The sequence below is a fragment of the Phyllobates terribilis genome, unplaced genomic scaffold (genome assembly GCF_046119375.1).
Source record: "Phyllobates terribilis strain yellow unplaced genomic scaffold, ASM4611937v1 Scaffold_4__5_contigs__length_816908805, whole genome shotgun sequence".
Classification (NCBI taxonomy): domain Eukaryota; kingdom Metazoa; phylum Chordata; class Amphibia; order Anura; family Dendrobatidae; genus Phyllobates; species Phyllobates terribilis.
Window position 1 is genome coordinate 273870648 of NW_027362764.1, and position 21346 is coordinate 273891993.

Here is a 21346-nt window from a genome sequence, read left to right on the forward strand (position 1 = left end):
GCATTTGTCTTTGTTGAAAGCAATGCAAAAGTGCAAAAACGCATCAAAAACACAACGTGTGAACATAGCCCAAGGTGTGGAGGAGTATTTTTGTTTTTGGTTATATATTTTGCTTTATATACATTGTATATATCCTGGAAAGGATGTTCCTTAACATATTTCCCAGGAAAATCCATTTCGGCTTTGATTTGGTATGTTTTATTGTGAGTCCGTAAAAGTGGCGTAATACATCTGACAACGTTGTTGACATCAGTGACGTGGGAGTCAGAAATGCTTCCAGCGGTCTTTCCAATGCTGTTCCCATGTCATTTGAGCACTGTTCCCTTCGATTTGAGCAATTTTTAGGCACTCTGCAGACCGCCGGGGGGAGCCGCCTGAACAATGTTCGAGTTTCCCATAGAATTACATTAGGCTCGTTGCTCAGGTCGAGCACCCGAGTATTCCAATTTGCTCGACCCGAGCAACGAGTACACGAGCATTTTAGTGCTCGCTCATCACTAGTTCCAATGAAAGTCAATGGTGGCGAAAACGCAGCGCTTCCGCAAAATAATTGGCAGTGCTGCGTTTTTTTCCGCAATTATAACTGCAGCGGAAATTTCCGCAGCATGTGTACAGCACATGCGCATTATAATTGGGGAACATGGCAGGCCTTCTACCTTCTACCACATCTCTACAACAACTGTTAAGAGGAGACTTTGTGCAGCAGGCCTTCATGGTAAAATAGCTGCTAGTAAACCACTGCTAAGGACAGGAAACAAGCAGAAGAGACTTGTTTGGGCTAAAGAATACAAGGAATGGACATTAGACGAGTGGAAATCTGTGCTTTGGTCTGATGAGTCCAAATTTGAGATCTTTGGTTCCAACCACTGTGTCTTTGTGCGATGCAGAAAATGTGAACGGAAGGAATCTACATGCCTGGTTCCCACCGTGAAGCATGGAGGAGGAGGTGTGATGGTGTGGGGGTGCTTTGCTGGTGCCACTGTTGGGGATTTATTCAAAATTGAATAAATTCCCAACAGCGTCACCAGCAAAGCACCCCCACACCATCAAACTTCTTCCTTCATGCTTCAGAGTGGGAAGCAGGCATGTAGAGTCCATCCGTTCACATTTTCTGCGTCGCACAAAGACACGGTGGTTGGAACCAAAGATGTCAAATTTGGACTCATCAGACCATAGCACAGATTTCCACTGGTCTAATGTCCATTCCTTGTGCTTTTTAGCCCAAACAAGTCTCTTCTGCTTGTTGCCTGTCCTAAGCAGTGGTTTCCTAGCAGCTATTTTACCATGAAGGCCTGCTGCACAAAGTCTCCTCTTAACAGTTGTTGTAGAGATGTGTCTGCTGCTAGAACTCTGTGTGGCATTGACCTGGTCTCTAATCTGAGCTGCTGTTAACCTGCGATTTCTGAGGCTGGTGACTCGGATAAACTTATCCTCAGAAGCAGAGGTGACTCTTGGTCTTCCTTTCCAGGGGCGGTCCTCATGTGAGCCTGTTTCTTTGTAGCGCTTGATGGTTTTTGCAACTGCACTTGGGGAAACATTCAATGTTTTCCCAATTTTTCGGACAGACTGACCTTCATTTCTTAAAGTAATGATGGCCACTCGTTTTTCTTTACTTAGCTGCTTTTTTCTTGCCATAATACAAATTCTAACAGTCTATTCAGTAGGACTATCAGCTGTGTATCCACCAGACTTCTGCACAACACAACTGATGGTCCCAACCCCATTTATAAGGCAAGAAATCCCACTTATTAAACCTGACAGGGCACACCTGTGAAGTGAAAACCATTTCCGGTGACTACCTCTTGAAGCTCATCAAGAGAATGCCAAGAATTTGCAAAGCAGTCATCAAAGCTAAAGGTGGCTACTTTGAAGAACCTAGAATATAAGACATATTTTCAGTTGTTTCACACTTTTTTGTTAAGTATATAATTCCACATGTGTTAATTCATAGTTTTGATACCTTCAGTGTGAATGTACAATTTTCATAGTCATGAAAATACAGAAAAATCTTTAAATGAGGAGTGTCCAAACTTTTAGTCTGTACTGTGTATATATGTATGTATGTTTATTAGTGTGAAGCGAACGTGCTCACCCCACTGCTCGGTACTCGCCCGATGCTCGACGAGTATTTCCGGCTTGCTCGGGCGGGAGCTCGGGTCTCCTCCCTGCATGTTTGGCTTTCTTTAGAGAGCCAATGATCATGCAGGGATTGCCTGCCACGCACTGTAATGCCGTAGCCATGTTGGTTGTGGGCATTACAGTGATTGGCTGGCCGCACAGCATCATCAGATGTATATAAGACTGGGTGCCTCCATGCTTGTCACAGTCTACCCCGGAATCAGGCAGAGTAGGGAGAGGTGCTGCTGCGTCAGGCAGAGATTTGCTTGTTTAGTGTTAGTATAGGTGTTCCACAACTTATATCTATAATATCCTTCTGAGCTAACAGTCCTTCTGAGGACTAATCCAGCTGCATATAATCTGTGCTAATCAGGCAGTGTATGTTGCAGAATGCAGTGCATGATACAGCACAAGAGGGTCCATTGAACGTCCTGTTAGTATAGGTATTCCACAACATATATCTATATCCATCTGAACTAACAGTCCTTCTGAGGACTAATTCAGCTACATATATTCAGTGCTAGGCAGGTAGGCAGTGTATGTGGCAAGCTGCAGTGTATGATACAGCAGAAAAGGGTCCATTGAACGTCCTGTCTGCTGCTGTAATAATTACAGATATTTCTAGACATAGAAAGGCAAAAATATTTTTTTTCTTAATCCTGGTTAATTGCTTAAAAAGCAATCCAGAGTACAACATTTTTCTGCTCTATTTGCTTGTTGGCACTGCATAATACAGCCAGATCCTTTCCATATTACTGCGATAAAAATCCAGAAATTGGTAGTGAACATGGAAAATATTGGCCTCCATTTAAATTTTGTTTGAGTGTGTCAGTGAAGTTATTGACATGAGGTCGCTGTGAAAAATAGTAATCTACATGCCAGCTATTTAAAACTGTGGTTTTCTGTCACACGTATCACATATACTGTAAGTGCGCTCCAAATTCAGGTATTTCTGGCCTCCACTTAAATTTTGTTGCAGTATATCACTGAACTTATTGCCACGAGGTCGCTGAGAAAAATAGTAACCTACAGGCCAGCTATTTTAAACTGTGGTTTTCTGTCACACGTACTGTATCACATATCACTGCGGTTCAAATCCAGCCATTTGTAGTGAACATTGAAAATATTGTCCTCCATTTAAAATGGGCAAGGCAAGGGACAGGGAAGTGGACGTGATGGTAATGGTTAATGCAGAGGACGAGGTCAAGGCCATGGGCAAGCTGAAATTGTGCCACAACAAACACCCACATCTTGTCGCTCGATCTTCCTATCTCCATTAATAAGGGACCACAGAAAACCACTATTGCACACAGAACAGTGTGAAAATGTTATTGGTTGGAAAGCAGATAATGCTTCCAGTCACTTAGCCACCACCACCACCACCCTGTCTTCCACATGGTCAAGTCTCAGTAGCCGTGAGTCTGGACTGCATATTCCTCACCCTGATCCCCCTTCCTCCCACCCTGCCTAGTGCCCGGAGACAATTGATCACACACTTAGACACTCAGAAGAGCTGTTCACTTTTACATTTATAGATTTGGGCCTCTCGCCCGGTCCACTTGAAGCGGGGAAGAGGAGATTGCATGTAGCGATGTCCAAATATTTGAGCAGCCACGGTCACACTAAGGCGACGGTGGGAAACAGTCACAAGAGGTGTATGATGATGAGACACAATTGACAGAAAGTCAGGAGGAGGACCATGGTGCAGAAGTGGAAGACGAGCTGGTGGACGATAAAGTCACTGACCCAACCTTGCAAGGTGACATGCAGAGCAAGGACAGCAGCACACAGGGCGAGGGAGGCATAGCACCACAACCGGCAAGAACAAGCAGTGTGATGGCAGGCAACCGTTTCCTGTAACATCAACCCGATTGAAGTTGCCAGTAAAACTGTTAGGTGTTCCCGTGTTTGGTTGTTTTTTAAAGACTTTGCTGATAACCCCAAAAAAGGCCATTTGCACCACCTGACAGGCCAGCATCAGCAGGTGTGGCAAAACTAGCAGCATGACCACCACCAGCATGATAAGGCACATGGCAGCAAAGCACCCGACTAAGTGGGCCAAACCCCAGGGTACAGCAACAGTGTCTGCTGGTGACACCACTGCTTGTTCTGCTGTTGTGCATGCACGCCAATCCCCTGTCCATGGTGCATACCAAGATGCCTCCTGCCCTGCACCTGTCGTTGAACACTCTAAACTAGCACCATCAGCAAGCACGTCCACATTCCTACCCCAGTCCTTGGAACACAAGTGCAAATACGCAGCTAACACGCAACAGGCCACACTACTAAATTCACACATTTTGCGAATTCTTGAGTTTGAAATGTTTGCCTTTTAGGCTCATGGAGATGAAAGCTTTCCACAACCTGATGGCGGCTGGCTGTCCCTTGGTACTCGGTCCCCAGCTGCCACTATTTCTCCCATTGTGCCGTCCCGCATTGCACAAGCACGTGTCCCACATCATTAGCCGTGCCCTCAACAATGTAGTTATCGGGAAAGTCCACCTAACCACAGACACATGGGAATGTGCTTGTGGGCAGGGATGGTGTATCTCGCTGACGGCACACTGGGTTAACATAGCTGAAGCCGGGACCCAGTCGGACCTTGGGACGGAACACATCCTCCCGACGCCGAGGATTGCGGGCCCTGGGTCAATCAGGGTTGCCCTACATTCTACAGCTCCTGCACTTCCTCCTCTTTAGCATCCATCGTTGAAATGACCACATCAGTCACAAGCTGGAAGCACTGCAGCACTGCCTCAGCCAAGCAGTAACAGGCTGTGCTGAAGCTAATATGCTTAGGTGACAAACCGGACAATGCTGAAAAGTTCTGGACAGCTCTGAAAGTGCAGGCAGATCTGTGGCTGACACAGCTGAACCTAAAGCCAGGTATGGTCGTGTGTGACAATGGCCAGAACCTGATGGTGGCTCTGAGGCGAGGCGAGCTCACACATGTACAATGCCAGGCCCCTGTGCTTAACCTCGTGGTTCAGTGGTTTCTCAAAACCTACCTGCATCTGCCGAAATCTGCTTGTCAAAGTACGTCACCTTTTTGCCTATTTTAGAAAGTCAGCTACAACTTCCGCCGCCCTTGCCATGCTTCAGCAGCATTTGCAGCTTCCGGCTCACCAACTGGTGTGTGATGTCCCCACGCGTTGGAACTCTACATTGTAGATATTGTGAAGGATTTGTGAACAGAAGAGGGCAGTTGTTGACTACCAGCATAAACAAGGCTGTCGTTACTTGTTAACAATAATTACAGATATTCATTTTATTCTTAATTTTGTATCCATACACAAGATTGCATTAGCCTCGTGCTAGACCTTCAGGCTATTTTTAGCTCAGTTTAAGTTTATGCCATTTATATATAACAGATACAATGAAGAGGCTATATAACCCCTGTAAGACATAAGGAGGGGTTCTTGCCACTACACACAATACCAGACAAGGATCTACGCTTGCTGATGAAACAGCTGCAGATGTAGGCCCAAGGAGACACGCCTTTTACCCGGACATGTGCTTGACACAAATGGATGGGAGATATCCTTCAGGATTCAAGAACAAATGGACAATCACTTTGTAACTATTTCACCTATTTTATGTAACTACTGCAATTAATCTTTTTAATGGACAATCCAAGAATAAATCAATAATTTTTTTTATAAGAATATCGTGATATACAGTACAGACCAAAAGTTGGACACACCTTCTCATTTAAAGATTTTTCTGTATTTTCATGACTATGAAAATTGTACATTCACACTGAAGGCATCAAAACTATGAATTAACACATGTGGAATTATATACTTAACAAAAAAGTGTGAAACAACTGAAAATATGTCTTATATTCTAGGTTCTTCAAAGTAGCCACCTTTTTCTTTGATGACTGCATTGCACACTCTTGGCATTCTCTTGATGAGCTTCAAGAGGTAGTCCCCGGAAATGGTTTTCACTTCACAGGTGTGCCCTGTCAGGTTTAATAAGTGGGATTTCTTGCCTTAAAAATGGGGTTGGTACCATCAGTTGTGTTGTGCAGAAGTCTGGTGGATACACAGCTGATAGTCCTACTGAATAGACTGTTAGAATTTGTATTATGGCAAGAAAAAAGCAGTTAAGCAAAGAAAAACGAGTGGCCAGCATTACTTTAAGAAATGAAGGTCAGTCAGTCTGAAAAATTGGGAAAACTTTGAAAGTGCCCCCAAGTGCAGTTGCAAAAACCATCGAGCGCTACAAAGAAACTGGCTCACATGAGGACCGCCCCAGGAAAGGAAGACCGAGAGTCACCTCTGCTGCTGAGGATAAGTTTATCCGAGTCACCAGCCTCAGAAATCGCAGGTTAACAGCAGCTCAGATTAGAGACCAGGTCAATGCCACACAGAGTTCAAGCAGCAGACACATCTCTACAACAACTGTTAAGAGGAGACATTGTGCAGCAGGCCTTCATGGTAAAATAGCTGCTAGGAAACCACTGCTAAGGACAGGCAACAAGCAGAAGAGACTTGTTTGGGCTAAAGAACACAAGGAATGGACATTAGACCAGTGGAAATCTGTGCTTTGGTCTGATGAGTCCAAATTTGAGATCTTTGGTTCCAACCACCGTGCCTTTGTGCAACGCAGAAAATGTGAACGGATGGACTCTACATGCCTGGTTCCCACCGTGAAGCATGGAGGAGGAAGTGTGATGGTGTGGGGGTGATTTTCTGGTGAACCAGCATGGCTACCACAGCATCTTGCAGCGGCATGATATTCCATCCGGTTTGCGTTTAGTTGGACCATCATTTATTTTTCAACAGGACAATGACCCCAAACACACCTCCAGGCTGTGCAAGGGCTATTTGACCAAGAGGGAGAGTGATGGGGTGCTACGTCAGATGACTGTCACCAGACCTGAACCCAATGGAGATGGTTTGGGGTAAGCTGGACCGCAGAGTGAAGGCAAAAGGTCCAACAAGTGCTAAGCATCTCTGGGAACTCCTTCAAGATTGTTGGAAGACCATTTCCGGTGACTACCTCTTGAAGCTCATCAAGAGAATGCCAAGAGTGTGCAAAGCAGTCATCAAAGCAAAAGGTGGCTACTTTGTAGAACCTAGAATATAAGACATATTTTCAGTTGTTTGAGACTTTTTTTTGTAAAGTATATAATTCCACATGTGTTAATTCATAGTTTTGATGCCTTCAGTGTGAATGTACAATTATCATAGTCATGAAAATACAGAAAAAATTTTAAATGAGAAGGTGTGTCCAAACTTTTGGTCTGTTCTGTATATTCTTTACTCAATCACATCTGATAAGAAATCCTCTATAAAAATATAAGTAAATAAGTATTTTTAACAGTATTCAGGTCAGACTCCACACATAAGACCTCAGGAGTGGACATGGATGTCAGACATCTGTACCATCCTCCAAAACCTTGAGGACTCCACCAAGAGGATGATCGGTGATGATGCCACGATTAGCATCACCATCCTGCTTCTCTGTCTTCTGAAACGCTCTATGCTCACAATCAAAGAGGTTGCATTGCAGGTGGAGGAGGATGAAATGGAGCAAGAAACCATACAGGGTGATTACAGACAGCCCAGTCTCATCTCATCCCAATGACAATGAGGAAGAGGAGGAGGATGATCAGGAGCTAGTTTCCTGTGCTATAATATACTACCTGCACACCTGTCATACCGTTTGTTCAGCGTGGACGTCCTGAGGACAGGGAGAAGGAGCAATAAGAGGAGGAAGAAAAGGTGGAGCTGGAGAGTATGGTCAGTTGTCCTCTTAGTCAGGACACAGAAGTCTTGCCTTTTTGCAGTCTGGCACACATGGCTGAGTTTGTTACGCTGCCTTTCCCTTGACCCTCTCATTGTCCAAATTTTGAGTGCCAGTCATTAATGGTTGGTGATGCTTCTACAGGGACACTACAGGGAGAACTTTATGTCTCTTATTCCCTTGCAAGACAGGCGTAATAAAATGGTGCAGTACGAGAAGGGACTTGATGCGGAATTTTTTAAAAAATTCTCATCAGAAAACGCTAGCGGCAGAGGTCACAGCTCGTTGGACAACCAATTAGTACAGGTGAGAGAGCCACAAAGGCAATCCAGCAGAGACCGGAGAACACTGTCAAAGTTCTGGGACAGTTTTCTCACACCCTCCCATCGCACAGGCCCTGAGGCACAGGGTACTCTCACAAGTAGTTCAAAGTTTCGGAAGATGGTGAGGGAGTACCTTGTCGATCGTACAAATGTCCTCCGTGATTCCTCTGTACCTTATAATTATTCGGTATCCAAGCGGGACATGTGGCATGAACTGGCTCTCTACGCCTTGGAGGTCCTGGGCTGCCTTGCCCCTAGCGTTTTGTCAGAGCGTGTTTTTAGTGCCGCCAGTGGAATTATAACCGATAGGTGCATCCGCCTGTCAACTGAAAATGCTGACAGGCTGACTCTTATAAAAATGAATAAGGGCTGGATTGGGCCAGACTTCTCAACACCACAGAATGATAGCAGCATAACATAAACTGAAATACATTATCTTTTTTGGGGAGGTCTAATTCTATTCCCATGCACCTCTGTCTTCACACCGAGACATGGGTATACGCTTCCTGATTTTGTCTATTTGCTCTTGTCCTTCTCCTTCTCCGTATCCTCATCCTCCACCACCATATCACCACCATTTGTACCTTATCAATATATCTATGTCTCTTGCAAGGGGCATTGGAGTTCCTCCAAATTTTAGGCAGCAGTTGCTTCACTGCATAGGCCATCAGTATGGGAGACACACTTCCTATTAATGGGAACATTGTTTTCAGGAGGCCCTCTGACCTACACTTCTCTTGCAAGGGGCATTGCAGTGCCTCCAAATTTTTGATAGCCATTGCTGTCACTACATAGGCAAAGAGTATGGGAGACCCTCTCCTTTTTAATGGGAATATGTCGTTATTGAGGCTCACCTCTATGTGTCTTTAAATTGTTGGTGGAGTTTTCCTAAATTTTGGCAGTCATTGGACTCACTGCATACGCTATAACTGAATAGCAGACCCTCTTCTTTCTAACTGGAACATGTCATTACTGTGGCCCAGCTCTATGTGTCTTTAAATTGTTAGTTGGGTTTTTCCTAAATTTTGGCAGCCATTGGACTCACTGCTTACCCTATAACTGAATAGAAGACCCTCTCCTTTCTAATGGGAACATGCCGTACTCATTATTGTGCCCCAGCTGTATGTGTCTTTACATTGTTAGTGGGGTTTTTCCTAAATTTTGGCAGCCGTTGCACTCACTGCATACCCTATAACTGAATATCAGACCCTCTCCTTTCTAATGGGAATATGTCATACTCGTGACTGCAGCCCAGCTCTATGTCTATTTAAATTGTTAGTGGGGTTTTTCCCAAATTTTGGCAGCCCTTGCAGTCACAGCATGGGCATTACCACTATAGGAGACCAGCTCCTTTATAATGGGAACATTTTTTTTACTGAGACCATCCTCTATGTCTCTTCAAAGGGGTATTGGGTTGCGTCCAAATTTTTGGCATCCCTTGCAGTCACTGCATACGCAATAATAGTAAAGGAGACCCACTCGTTAATAATGGGAACAACAAACCATAGCCGGCTGATGGCTCTCTAACAATAGTGAGGACCGACTGCTGGCATTTTAAGAATAGTAAGGGCCACCTGGAGACCCTATAAAAATAGGTTTTGTGACTTTCAGAATCCCTCCATCATGAATGAAACCGAATGTGTCTGATGATGTGTCACACAGCACATGGTCAGATAAGGTTGCAAAATTTTAAAATGACATTTCCCGGCGAATGCATTTGTCTTAAAAAATAACGTAAAAAAATAAATAAATAAAAACACAGTAGGATATTTGTTTAGAATAAAAACCAGACTCGACTGTGTAACCTCAATGTAATCACATTGTACAGCTCCTGCACCTCCTCCTCCTGTTCAGCCTCCATCTCCGAAATGACCACATCAGTCACAAGCTGAAAGCACTGCAGCTCTGCTTTGGCCAAGTGGCAACAGGCTGTGCTGAAGATAACATGCTTAATGCTTAGGTGAAAAACTGCCCACCGCTGCAGAGTTGTTGAAAGCTGTAACACAGCAGCCTGATCTGTGGCTCTCACCGCTGAACATACAGCCAGGCATGGTCATGTGTGACAATGGGCGGAACCTGGTGGTGGAGAAATGATAGCCGGAGTAGATACGGTTTCCCTCTATGCCAGTCCTTTCACCGAGCTAAAGAATATGGCTGTGGTGAAATACAACTCTCACTGAGAAGTAGTTTCAAACTGAAAAACATTGGGCCCACAAGTGGATTTCATTCTGAGGGCTCACCTTTCTCCCCCACTCAAGAGCCCCATAGCTGCTGCAAAGTTTGCGCTATCATGAACTCTCCTGATGGAGAAGCCAGGGCCCACCCAAGAATTCTCTGGTGAGACCATCCAACCCTGCCAAGAAGCAGTCTTGGCTAAGAAAAGTGTGTGGGAAGGTTCCCGAACACTCTATGGCTCCTTTTTTACTGAGGTTCAAACCCACGCAAACACGGGTAGAACATACAAAATCCTTTTAGATGTTGCCCTTGCTGGGATTTGAGCCCAGGATCCCAACGCTGCAAGGCTTCAGGGCTAATCACTGAGCCAATGTGCTGCTGTCCTCCCTCTGATATATAACAGGCTGGAAAAACTTGCACCCACTGCCACTCTATCTTCTGCTCCTTTGTGAGAAACTAATGTATTTGGGCAACCACTCAGTCTACCAAATAGAATTACTGAGAAGGAAATTGGGGATGGCTTCGCTACTGGTACTGGGGGCAGTGCTAATACCATGGCGTCGTACCATAGTTTGCTGGAAAAATTCCAGGCTGGTAGGAGGCAAGCAGATTCTCACAGAAAAGTACCAGCAGTAATGTTCAGGGACCTTTGCTTGTGGAAGGCGGAGATGATATCGGGAGAAATAGTGGCGGCTGGGGACGAAGTATTGATACCTGGCCACAGCCGCTGGCATGAGGTTGTGAAAAGCTTCCGCCTCCACGAGCCTAAAAGGCCACATTTCAAGTGCAAGTAGCTGCCCAGAAATCTGGCAGTTTATTATTGCGGCCTGTGGGTGGGTATGTTTCTGGCTGCATACTTGCACTTGCATTCCAAGTAACAGAAAACTAAGCAAATGGTGGCCTCTATTATCATCATGGCCTCAACTCGGCACTATGAACTCTCCTGAAGGAGAAGCCAGGGCCCACCGGAGGATTCTCCAGTTCTCTGGTGGGCCCGTCCAACCCTGCTGAGAAGCAGCCCTGGCTAAGATAACTGTGTGGGAAGGTTCCCGGACACTCTATGGCTGCTTTTTAAATGTGGATTAGACGTGCTTATGCATGTTATTTCTGAAATCACATTGCAGATCAGGCCATTGTCCAACTCTGTAGTCATGAAATTAAAGGCGCAAAAAAAGATGTTTGTGTGTCGAAGCACCACCGACAAGTGCGAACTGATGTTGGACGGGCTGCCATTGCTTATGCTCTAAGCTGCATTAGAGGACTTCCTGGGAGAAATGACAGCTGGAGTAGATACAGTTTCCCAAGTCATTTCACCAAGCTAAAAAATATGGCTGTGGTGAAATACAACTCTCACCGACAAGCTGTGGACTGGCTCCTTACCATCCATGGCCACATTCACTTGTCCACGTGTTTGTGGTTAGGCGGTCCTTCCCAGTAAGTGCATTGGGGAGGGCACGGATAATGTTCTGGGACCCGCGTTTGTGGAAGGTGGAGACGATACTGGGAATAGTGGTGGCTGGGGACCGAGTATGGACAACCGGCCGTCACCGCCATAAGGTTGTGGACATCTTCCACCTTCACGAGCCTAAAAGGCCACATTTCAAGTGCATGCAGCTGTCAATAATTTGGCAGTATAGTTTTACAGCCTGTGGGTATGAGGGTGGGTGGCTGGCTGCATACTTGCGCTTGCATTTCAAGGAATGGGGTAGGGACAACTGAACGCTATGCTGGGACAAGGACATGGACAGTGATTGTTGCAAGTCTGTTATGACAGAGGCATCTTCGCATGCGCCAAGGATCACTTTTGATAGGCACACTTTTAGCCATCAAAAACACTACGTGTGAACATAGCCCAAGGTGTGGAGGAGAATTTTTGTTTTTGGTTATTTATTTTGCCTTATATACAAGTAATTACCATGGAAAGGATGTTCCTTAACATTTTTCCCAAGAAAATTCATTTTGGTTTAGTTTTTGTATGTTTTATTGTGAGTCTGTAAAAGTGGCGTAATACCTCTGACAACATTGTTGACAGCAGTGACCTGGGAGTCAGAAATGCTTCCAGGGGTCTTCCTCATGCTGATCCCATGCCATTTGAGGACTGTTCCCATAAATTTGGGCAATTTTTAGGCCCTCCACAGACCGCCAGGGGGAGCTGCCGGAAAAATGCTCGAGTTTCCCATAGACTTACATTGGGCTCCTTACTCGGTCCAAGCACTCGAGCATTCCAACTTGCTCGACCCGAAAAATGAGTACCCGAGCATTTTAGTACTCGCTCGTCACTAATGTTTATATATGCAAGTGCTTCTCACTAAATTAGAATATCATCAAAAAGTTAATTTATTTCAGTTCTTCAATAGAAAAAGTGAAACTCATATACAGTTATATGAAAAAGTATGGGCACCCCTATTAATCTTAAGCTTAATGTTTTATAAAAATTGGTGCTTTTGCAACAGCTATTTCAGTTTGATATATGTAATAACTGTTGGACACAGTAATGTTTCTGCCTTGAAATGAGGTTTATTGTACTAACAGAAAATGTGCAATCTGCATTCAAACAAAATTTGACAGGTGCATAAGTATGGGCACCTCACCAGAAAAGTGACATTAATATTTATTAGATCCTCCTTTTGCAAAAATAACAGCCTCTAGTCGCTTCCTGTAGCTTTTAATGAATTCCTGGATCCTGGATGAAGGTATTTTTGACCATTCCTCTTTACAAAACAATTCCAGTTCAGTTAAGTTTGATGGTCGCCGAGCATGGACAGCCCTCTTCAAATGATCCCACAGATGTTCAATGATATTCAGGTCTGGGGACTGGGATGGCCATTCCAGAACATTGTAATTGTTCCTCTGCATGAATGCCTGAGTAGATTTGGAGCGGTGTTTTGAATCATTGTCTTGCGGAAAGATCCATCCCCTGCGTAACTTCAACTTTGTCACTGATTCTTGAACATTATTGTCAAGAATCTGCTGATACTGAGTGGAATCCATGCGTCCCTCAACTTTAACAAGATTCCCGGTGCCGGCATTGGCCACACAGCCCCAAAGCATGATGGAACCTCCACCAAATTTTACTGTGGGTAGCAAGTGTTTTTCTTGGAATGCTGTGTTTTTTTGCCGCCATGCATAACGCCTTTTTGTATGACCAAACAACTCAATCTTGGTTTCATCAGTCCACAGGACCTTCTTCCAAAAAGAAATTGGCTTCTCCAAATGTGCTTTTGCATACCTCAGCCGACTCTGTTTGTGGCGTGCTTGCAGAAACGGCTTCTTTCGCATCACTCTCCCATACAGCTTCTCCTTGTGCAAAGTGCGTTGTATAGTTGACCGATGCACAGTGACACTATCTGCAGCAAGTTGATACTGCAGCTCTCTGGAGGTGGTCTGAGGATTGTCCTTGACTGATCTCACCATTCTTCTTCTCTGCCTTTCTGATGTTTTTCTTGGCCTGCCACTTCTGGCCTTAACAAGAACTGTCCCTGTGTTCTTCCATTTCCTTACTATGTTCCTCACAGTGGAAACTGACAGGTTAAATCTCTGAGACAGCTTTTCTATCCTTCCCCTGAACAACTATGTTGAATAATCTTTGTTTTCAGATCATTTGACAGTTTTGAGGAGCCCATGATGCCACTCTTCAGAGGAGATTCAAACAGGAGAACAACTTGCAAGTGGCCACTTTAAGTAGCTTTTCTCATGAATGCATACACCTGGCTCTGAAGTTCAAAGCTCAATGAGGTTACAAAACCAAAAAAGTGCTTTAGTAAGTCAGTAAAAAGTAGGTAGGAGTATTTAAAACAAGAAAATGATAAGGGTGCCCAAACTTATGCACCTGTCAAATTTTGTTTGAATGCAGATTGCACATTTTCTGTTAGTACAATAAACCTCATTTCAAGGCAGAAACATTACTGTGTCCAACAGTTATTACATATATCAAACTGAAATAGCTGTTGCAAAAACACCAATTTTTATAAAACATTAAGCTTAAGATTAATAGGGGTGCCCAAACTTTTTCATATAACTGTATTACATGACAAGTCATTACAGAGTGATCTATTTCAAGTGTTTATTTCTGTTAATGTTAATGATTATGTCTTATAGCCAATGAAAACACAAAAGTCATTATCTCACTAAATTATAATACTTTATAACAACATCTTGAAAAATGATTTTAAAATCCGAAATGTTGGCCTACTGAAATGTATGTTCAGTAAATGCACTCAATACTTGGTTTGGGCTCCTTTTGTATCAATTACTGCATCAATGCGGCATGGCAAGAAGTCGATCAGCCTGTGGCACTGCTGAGGTGTTATGGAAGCCCTGGTTGCCTTGATAGCAGCCTTCAGCTCGTCTGCATTGTTGGGTCTGGTGTCTCTCATCTTCCTCTTGACAATACCCCATAGATTCCCTATTGGGTTAAGGTCAGGCGAGTTTTCTGGCCAATCAAGCTCAGTGATATTGTTGTTTTTAAATGAGGTATTGGTACTTTTGGCAGTGTGGACAGGTGCCAAGTCCTGCTGGAGAATGAAATTTCCATCTCCAAAAAGCTTGTCGGCAGAGGGAAGCATGAAGTGCTCTAAAATTTTCTGGTAGACGGCTTTGCTGACTTTGGTCTTGAAAAAACACAGTGGACCTACACCAGTAGATGACATGGCTCCCCAAACCATCACTGATTGTGGAAACTTCACACTAGACCTCAAGCAGCTTGGATTGTGTGCCTTTCCACTCTTCCTCCAGACTCTGGGACCTTGATTTCCAAATGAAATACAAAATTTACTTTCATCTGAAAACAACACCTTGGACCGCTGAGCAACAGTCTATGTCTTTTTCTCCTTGGCCCAGGTAAGACGCTTCTGGCGTTGTCTGTTGGTCATGAGTGGCTTGACACAAGGAATGCGACAGTTGTAGCCCATGTCCTGGATACGTCTGTGTGTGGTGGCTCTTGAAGCAATGACTCCAGCAGAAGTCCACTCCTTGTGAATCTCGCTCAAATTTTTGAATGGCCTTTTCTTAACAATCTTTCCAAGGCTGCGGTTATCCCGGTTGCTTGTGCACCTTTTTCTACCACACTTTTTCCTTCCACTTGACTTTCCATTAATATGTTTGGATACAGCACTCTGTGAACAGCCAGCTTCTTTAGCAATGACCTTTTGTGGCTTACCCTCATTGTGGGGTATGTCAGTAACTGCCTTCTGGACATCTGTCAAGTCAGCAGTCTTCCCCATAATTGTGGAACCTACTGAAACAGATTAAGGGACCTTTTAAACGCTTAGGAAGCCTTTGCAGGTGTTTTTGTTCATTATTCTAATTTACTGAGATAATGACTGTGGTGTTTTCATTAGCTGTAATCCATATCATCAACATTAACAGAAATAAACACTTGAAATAGATCACTCTGTGTGTAATTACTCTATATAGTAATATAATATTCTAATTTAGTGATAAGCACGTGTATATATATGTGTGTGTGTGTGTGTGTGTGTGTTTGTGTGTATATATATATATATATATATATATATATATATACACTGTAAACACGCATATGAAGCTAGTGACTGGGTTTAAGGCAAGGTCGGAGCAGGGGGGTGGTGGACTTACAATGGCTAATGAAATGAATCAGTTCTTCAATAGATTCAGCAATAAAGGTGCGGTAGCAGCAGGGAAGGGGGAGGAGGCCGGGGAACAACTAGCTAAATTAACAGGGGGTGAAATAGATCATTTCTCGGTCTCCAAAAATGACGTGAGGGACCAGTTTAGTAAGCTGGCCATTGGCAAAGCAGCAGGGCCTGACGGTCTCAGTCCACGTGTCCTCAGAGTGTGTGCAAATGAGTTATGTACTGTCTTCCAGCATCTCTTTAACCAGAGCTTACAATCAAAGAGAGTACCAGTGCTATGGAAGACTTCCTGCCTGGTGCCGATTCCCAAGACTACCTTCCCGGCTTCCCCGGGGGACTATAGACCGGTGGCCTTAACATCGCATGCGATGAAGTCCTTGGAGAGAATAGTACTTGCTCACTTGTGTCCGAGGGTGATGGCGCATACTGATGCTCTTCAGTTTGCGTACCGGCAGGGACTGGGTGTGGACGATGCTGTAGCGTCTCTGCTACAAACAGTACATTCCTTTTTGGACAATGATGGAACCACAGTGCGTGCTTTGTTCTTTGATTTCTCTAGTGCGTTCAACACATTACAGCCACTCTTACTGCGAGGAAAGTTGATTAAAATGGCGGTGGATGAGGGACTTGTGAATTGGATAATTGACTACCTGTCGGATAGGCCACAGTTTGTTAGGTGGGGGACGGCTACATCAGATAGTGTACTGAGCAGTGTCGGAGCCCCGCAGGGAACAGTGCTGTCGCCATTCCTCTTTACATTGTACACAGCTGACTTTCAGTATAAATCAGACCGTTGTCACCTCCAGAAGTACTCGGATGACTCTGTGATAGTTGGCGGTATTGGGAAGGACCAGGACGAAGAGGAATATAGAAGGGTGGTTGCGGACTTTGTAGTATGGTGCCAGGCTAACCATCTAGAACTAAATGTTAAGAAAACCAGGGAGTTGGTGATGAGCTATGGAAGGTGCAAGAAGGTATGCCTACCTGTTACCATTGACGGTCAGGATGTGGAGATGGTGGACAGTTTCAAATATTTGGGGGTTTACCTGGATAGCAAGCTAGACTGGAAGTGCCACATGGAGAAGGTCTACAAGAAGGGGATGAGTAGATTGTACTTCCTAAGGAAGTTACGGTCTTTTAATGTGTGTGGCAAAATGCTTGAGGTGTTCTACCAATCCATTGTGGCTAGTGCCACCTTTGCGGCAATAATTTGCTGGGGTAACAGTGTGCGTGTTGCTGACGCCAACAAGCTCAACAAACTTATAAAGAAGGCTAGCGCGACGGTGGGCCTACAGCTTGGGACTTTTGAAGAGGTGGTAGAGGATAGGATTAAGAAGAAGTGCAGAGCTATAATGGGCAACAACACACACCCGCTTTATGAACTGTTTGCGAAACAGAAGAGCACATTCAGCAATCGCCTAATACAACTAAGGTGTAAAAAGGAAAAATACAGGAGATCGTTTGTTCCAACAGCTATGGGGGTGTTTAACAAATGTCTGAAAAGCAATGTCTAAAGCATTCCAAATGTTTTGTTATTATATGTGTCATGTTCGAGATCTGTGTTCTGCTGCTGTGATACCGCAATTTCCTCCGGGATAAAATAAAGTATATCTCTTTTTCTTTTATATATATATATATATATATATATATATATATATATATATATTTCATAGAATCATAGAATGGTAGAGTTGGAGGGCACCTCCTGGGTCATCTGGTCCAACCCCCTGCTCAAAGCAGGATTCACTAAATCATCTCAGACAGATATCTGTCCAGCCTCTGTTTGAAGACGTCCATTGAAGGGGAACTCACCACCTCTCGTGGCAGCCTGTTCCACTCATTGATCACCCTAACTGTCAAAAAGATTTTTCTAATATCTAATCTGTCTCCTCCCATTCAGTTTCATATACTCGTGTGTATATATATATGAATTAAGTGATTAACATGAATTCGTAACAATTCATATATTATGCACATAGAAGTAATTAATAATTGTTGATGTGCAGAAAATTGGGACCCCTTATTGACACTCATGTTGCAATGCGGCACTGCGATTTTCATGCTGTGCAAACATTGAAGCTCTAGCATAAAGAAGTATTAAAAAGCTCATAAAGAAAGAATGTTGGAAAATAGTATCACTTTTCATTACAACAAAAATAACATTTATTTGCAGAAATAAGACATTACTCATACATTTACTTTTAATTGGATCTATAACTTGAAATTCTTCTTTTCCCTAAAACAACTTTATTCCTTTTTCTTTTTTGTAAGGAATAAGAAGTTTAATGCAGCCAAAATGAATACATGTAGCCTTTATATTTTGGGGCAGCTGCTTTAGTGTAGCACTTGAAAAAGATTAGTAAATTCCATAAATGTATTGAACATGTTGTAATTTTCTGTTTGAAGTCCACAATGAACACCTGCTTTTGTGTTTTTTTTCTTCTAGCATAAAAAGTTACAGTAACAAACTGACATCTAGAATCTTTCTTTAGATGCCCTCTAGATGCAATTCAAATAGCTCCTATATTGTCAGTGTAGTTTAATTATTTAAAGAATGTTTTTATTAAAAACATATTGTGCTTATTATTAAAACACTGTATATTTAAGGCTACATTTCAAAGATGAGGTTTTATCTCGTTTTTGTCGCTATGTATTTTCACTGAGGCAGAATCACAGGGTTTTACTGTTCCAGCAAAGTGGATGGGATTTATAGAAATCTCATGTCCACTGTGCTTTTTTAAGCTGCATAAACTAACTTGCAGTGTGTTTTTTCAATCCGCAGCATGTCAATTTCTCTTGCGGGTATGCTGAGTTTTCTGTAATTTCCCCATGCATTAGATGCTAAAAATCTGCATGTTCAAAAATGCATGTGCATATTTAGTACGTTTATGCAACGGAAGCGCATAAAAAACACATATAAACAAAACACTCAGGTATCAATGATGTTTCCCAGGCAGGAAAGCAAACAGGAAATTGGCCAAAGCTAATTTTAAGTCTTTTTAGCTGAAGAAGAATAAGTAGCACTTTCTCATTATGTCCTGGTTTGCGAGAATGGGTATCAATGTAAACAAACAGGCTCACTATGCTTGTAAGTATTAATATTTTTTTTTATTCATATATTTTACCTGCGGAAATTATTGTATGTCTTTCTGTCTGTCTCTCTGTATATATATGTCTATTCTCAATATATCTTTTTGCTGAAACGTTATTTAAAAAAATGATTTATGCTACATTCCCGCGATCGGTATTTGTTGAGTGTATATATACAGTACAGACCAAAAGTTTGGACACACCTTCTCATTTAAAGATTTTTCTGTATTTTCATGACTATAAAAATTGTACATTCACACTGAAGGCATCAAAACTATGAATGAACACATGTGGAATTATATACTTAACAAAAAAGTGTGAAACAACTGAAAATATGTCTTATATTCAAGGTTCTTCAAAGTAGCCACCTTTAGCTTTGATGACTGCTTTGCACACTCTTGGCATTCTCTTGATGAGCTTCAAGAGGTAGTCACCGGAAATGGTCTTCCAACAATCTTGAAGGAGTTCCCAGAGATGCTTAGCACTTGTTGGACCTTTTGCCTTCACTCTGCGGTCCAGCTTACCCCAAACCATCTCCATTGGGTTCAGGTCTGGTGACTGTCATCTGACGTAGCACCCCATCACTCTCCCTCTTGGTCAAATAGCCCTTGAACAGCCTGGAGGTGTGTTTGGGGTCATTGTCCTGTTGAAAAATAAATGATGGTCCAACTAAACGCAAACCGATGGAATAGCATGCCGCTGCAAGATGCTGTGGTAGCCATGCTGGTTCAGTATGCCTTCAATTTTGAATAAATCCCCAACAGTGTCACCAACAAAGCACCCTCACACCATCACACCTCCTCCTCCATACTTCACGGTGGGAACCAGGCATGTAGAGTCCATCTGTTCACCTTTTCTGCGTCGCACAAAGACACGGTGATTGGAACCAAAGATCTCAAATTTGGGCTCATCAGACCATAGCACAGATTTCCACTGGTCTAATGTCCATTCGTTGTGTTCTTTAGTCCAAACAAGTCTCTTCTGCTTGTTGCCTGTCCTTAGCAGTGGTTTCCTAGCAGCTATTTTACCATGAAGGCCTGCTGCACGAAGTCTCCTCTTAACAGTTGTTGAAGAGATGTGTCTGCTGCTAGAACTCTGTGTGGCATTGACCTGATCTCTAATCTGAGCTACTGTTAACCTGCAATTTCTGAGGCTGGTGACTCGGATAAACTTATCCTCAGAAGCAGAGGTGACTCTTGGTCTTCCTTTCCTCGGGCAGTCCTCATGTGAGCCTGTTTCTTTGTAGCGCTTGATGGCTTTTGCAACTGCACTTGGGGACACTTTCAAAGTTTTCCCAATTTTTCGCACTGACTGACCTTCATTTCTTAAAGTAATGATGGCCACTCGTTTTTCTTTACTTAGCTGCTTTTTTCTTGCCATAATACAAATTCTAACAGTCTATTCAGTAGGACTATCAGCTGTGTATCCACCAGACTTCTGCACAACACAACTGATGGTCCCAACTCCATTTATAAGGCAAGAAATCCCACTTATTAAACCTGACAGGGCACACCTGTGAAGTGAAAACCATTTCCGGGGACTACCTCTTGAAGCTCATCAAGAGAATGCAAAGAGTGTGCAAAGCAGTCATCAAAGCAAAAGGTGGCTACTTTGAAAAACCTGGAATATAAGACATATTTTCAGTTGTTTCGCACTTTTTTGTTAAGTATATAATTCCACATGTGTTAATTCATAGTTTTGATGCCTTCAGTGTGAATGTACAATTTTCATAGTCATGAAAATACAGAAAAACCTTTAAATGAGAAGGTGTGTCCAAACTTTTGGTCTGTACTGTATATATATATAGAGAGAGAGAGTATAAACATATATTTATTACATATACTTCAATATTGAAATATTACATACTTCAAAATTAAACAAAAAAACCCATATATACTGTACATAATCATGCTGGCTCACTGTTGGCTGCTTGCACCGCTGGGATCCAGGGTTCAAATCCCACTCAGAACAAGATCTGCAATGATTTTGTATGTTCTCCCTGAGTTTACATGTGTTTCCTCCAGGTTCTAAATTTTCTTACCACACTCCAAAAACATAGTGATAGTGAAATTGTATTGTGAGCCCCAATGAGGAAAGTGATGATAACATCTATAAAGCGCTGCTGAAAATTATTGTTCTATCGAAGCAAGTGAAATAATAAATATATATTCAAGTCCCAAAAATCTAATCAAGCATTACTTTTAAAATGTCGATATTTGCGAAACATTTTGTAATGGAGCTTCTTGCACTGAGGGAACACTCAAAAAACACATC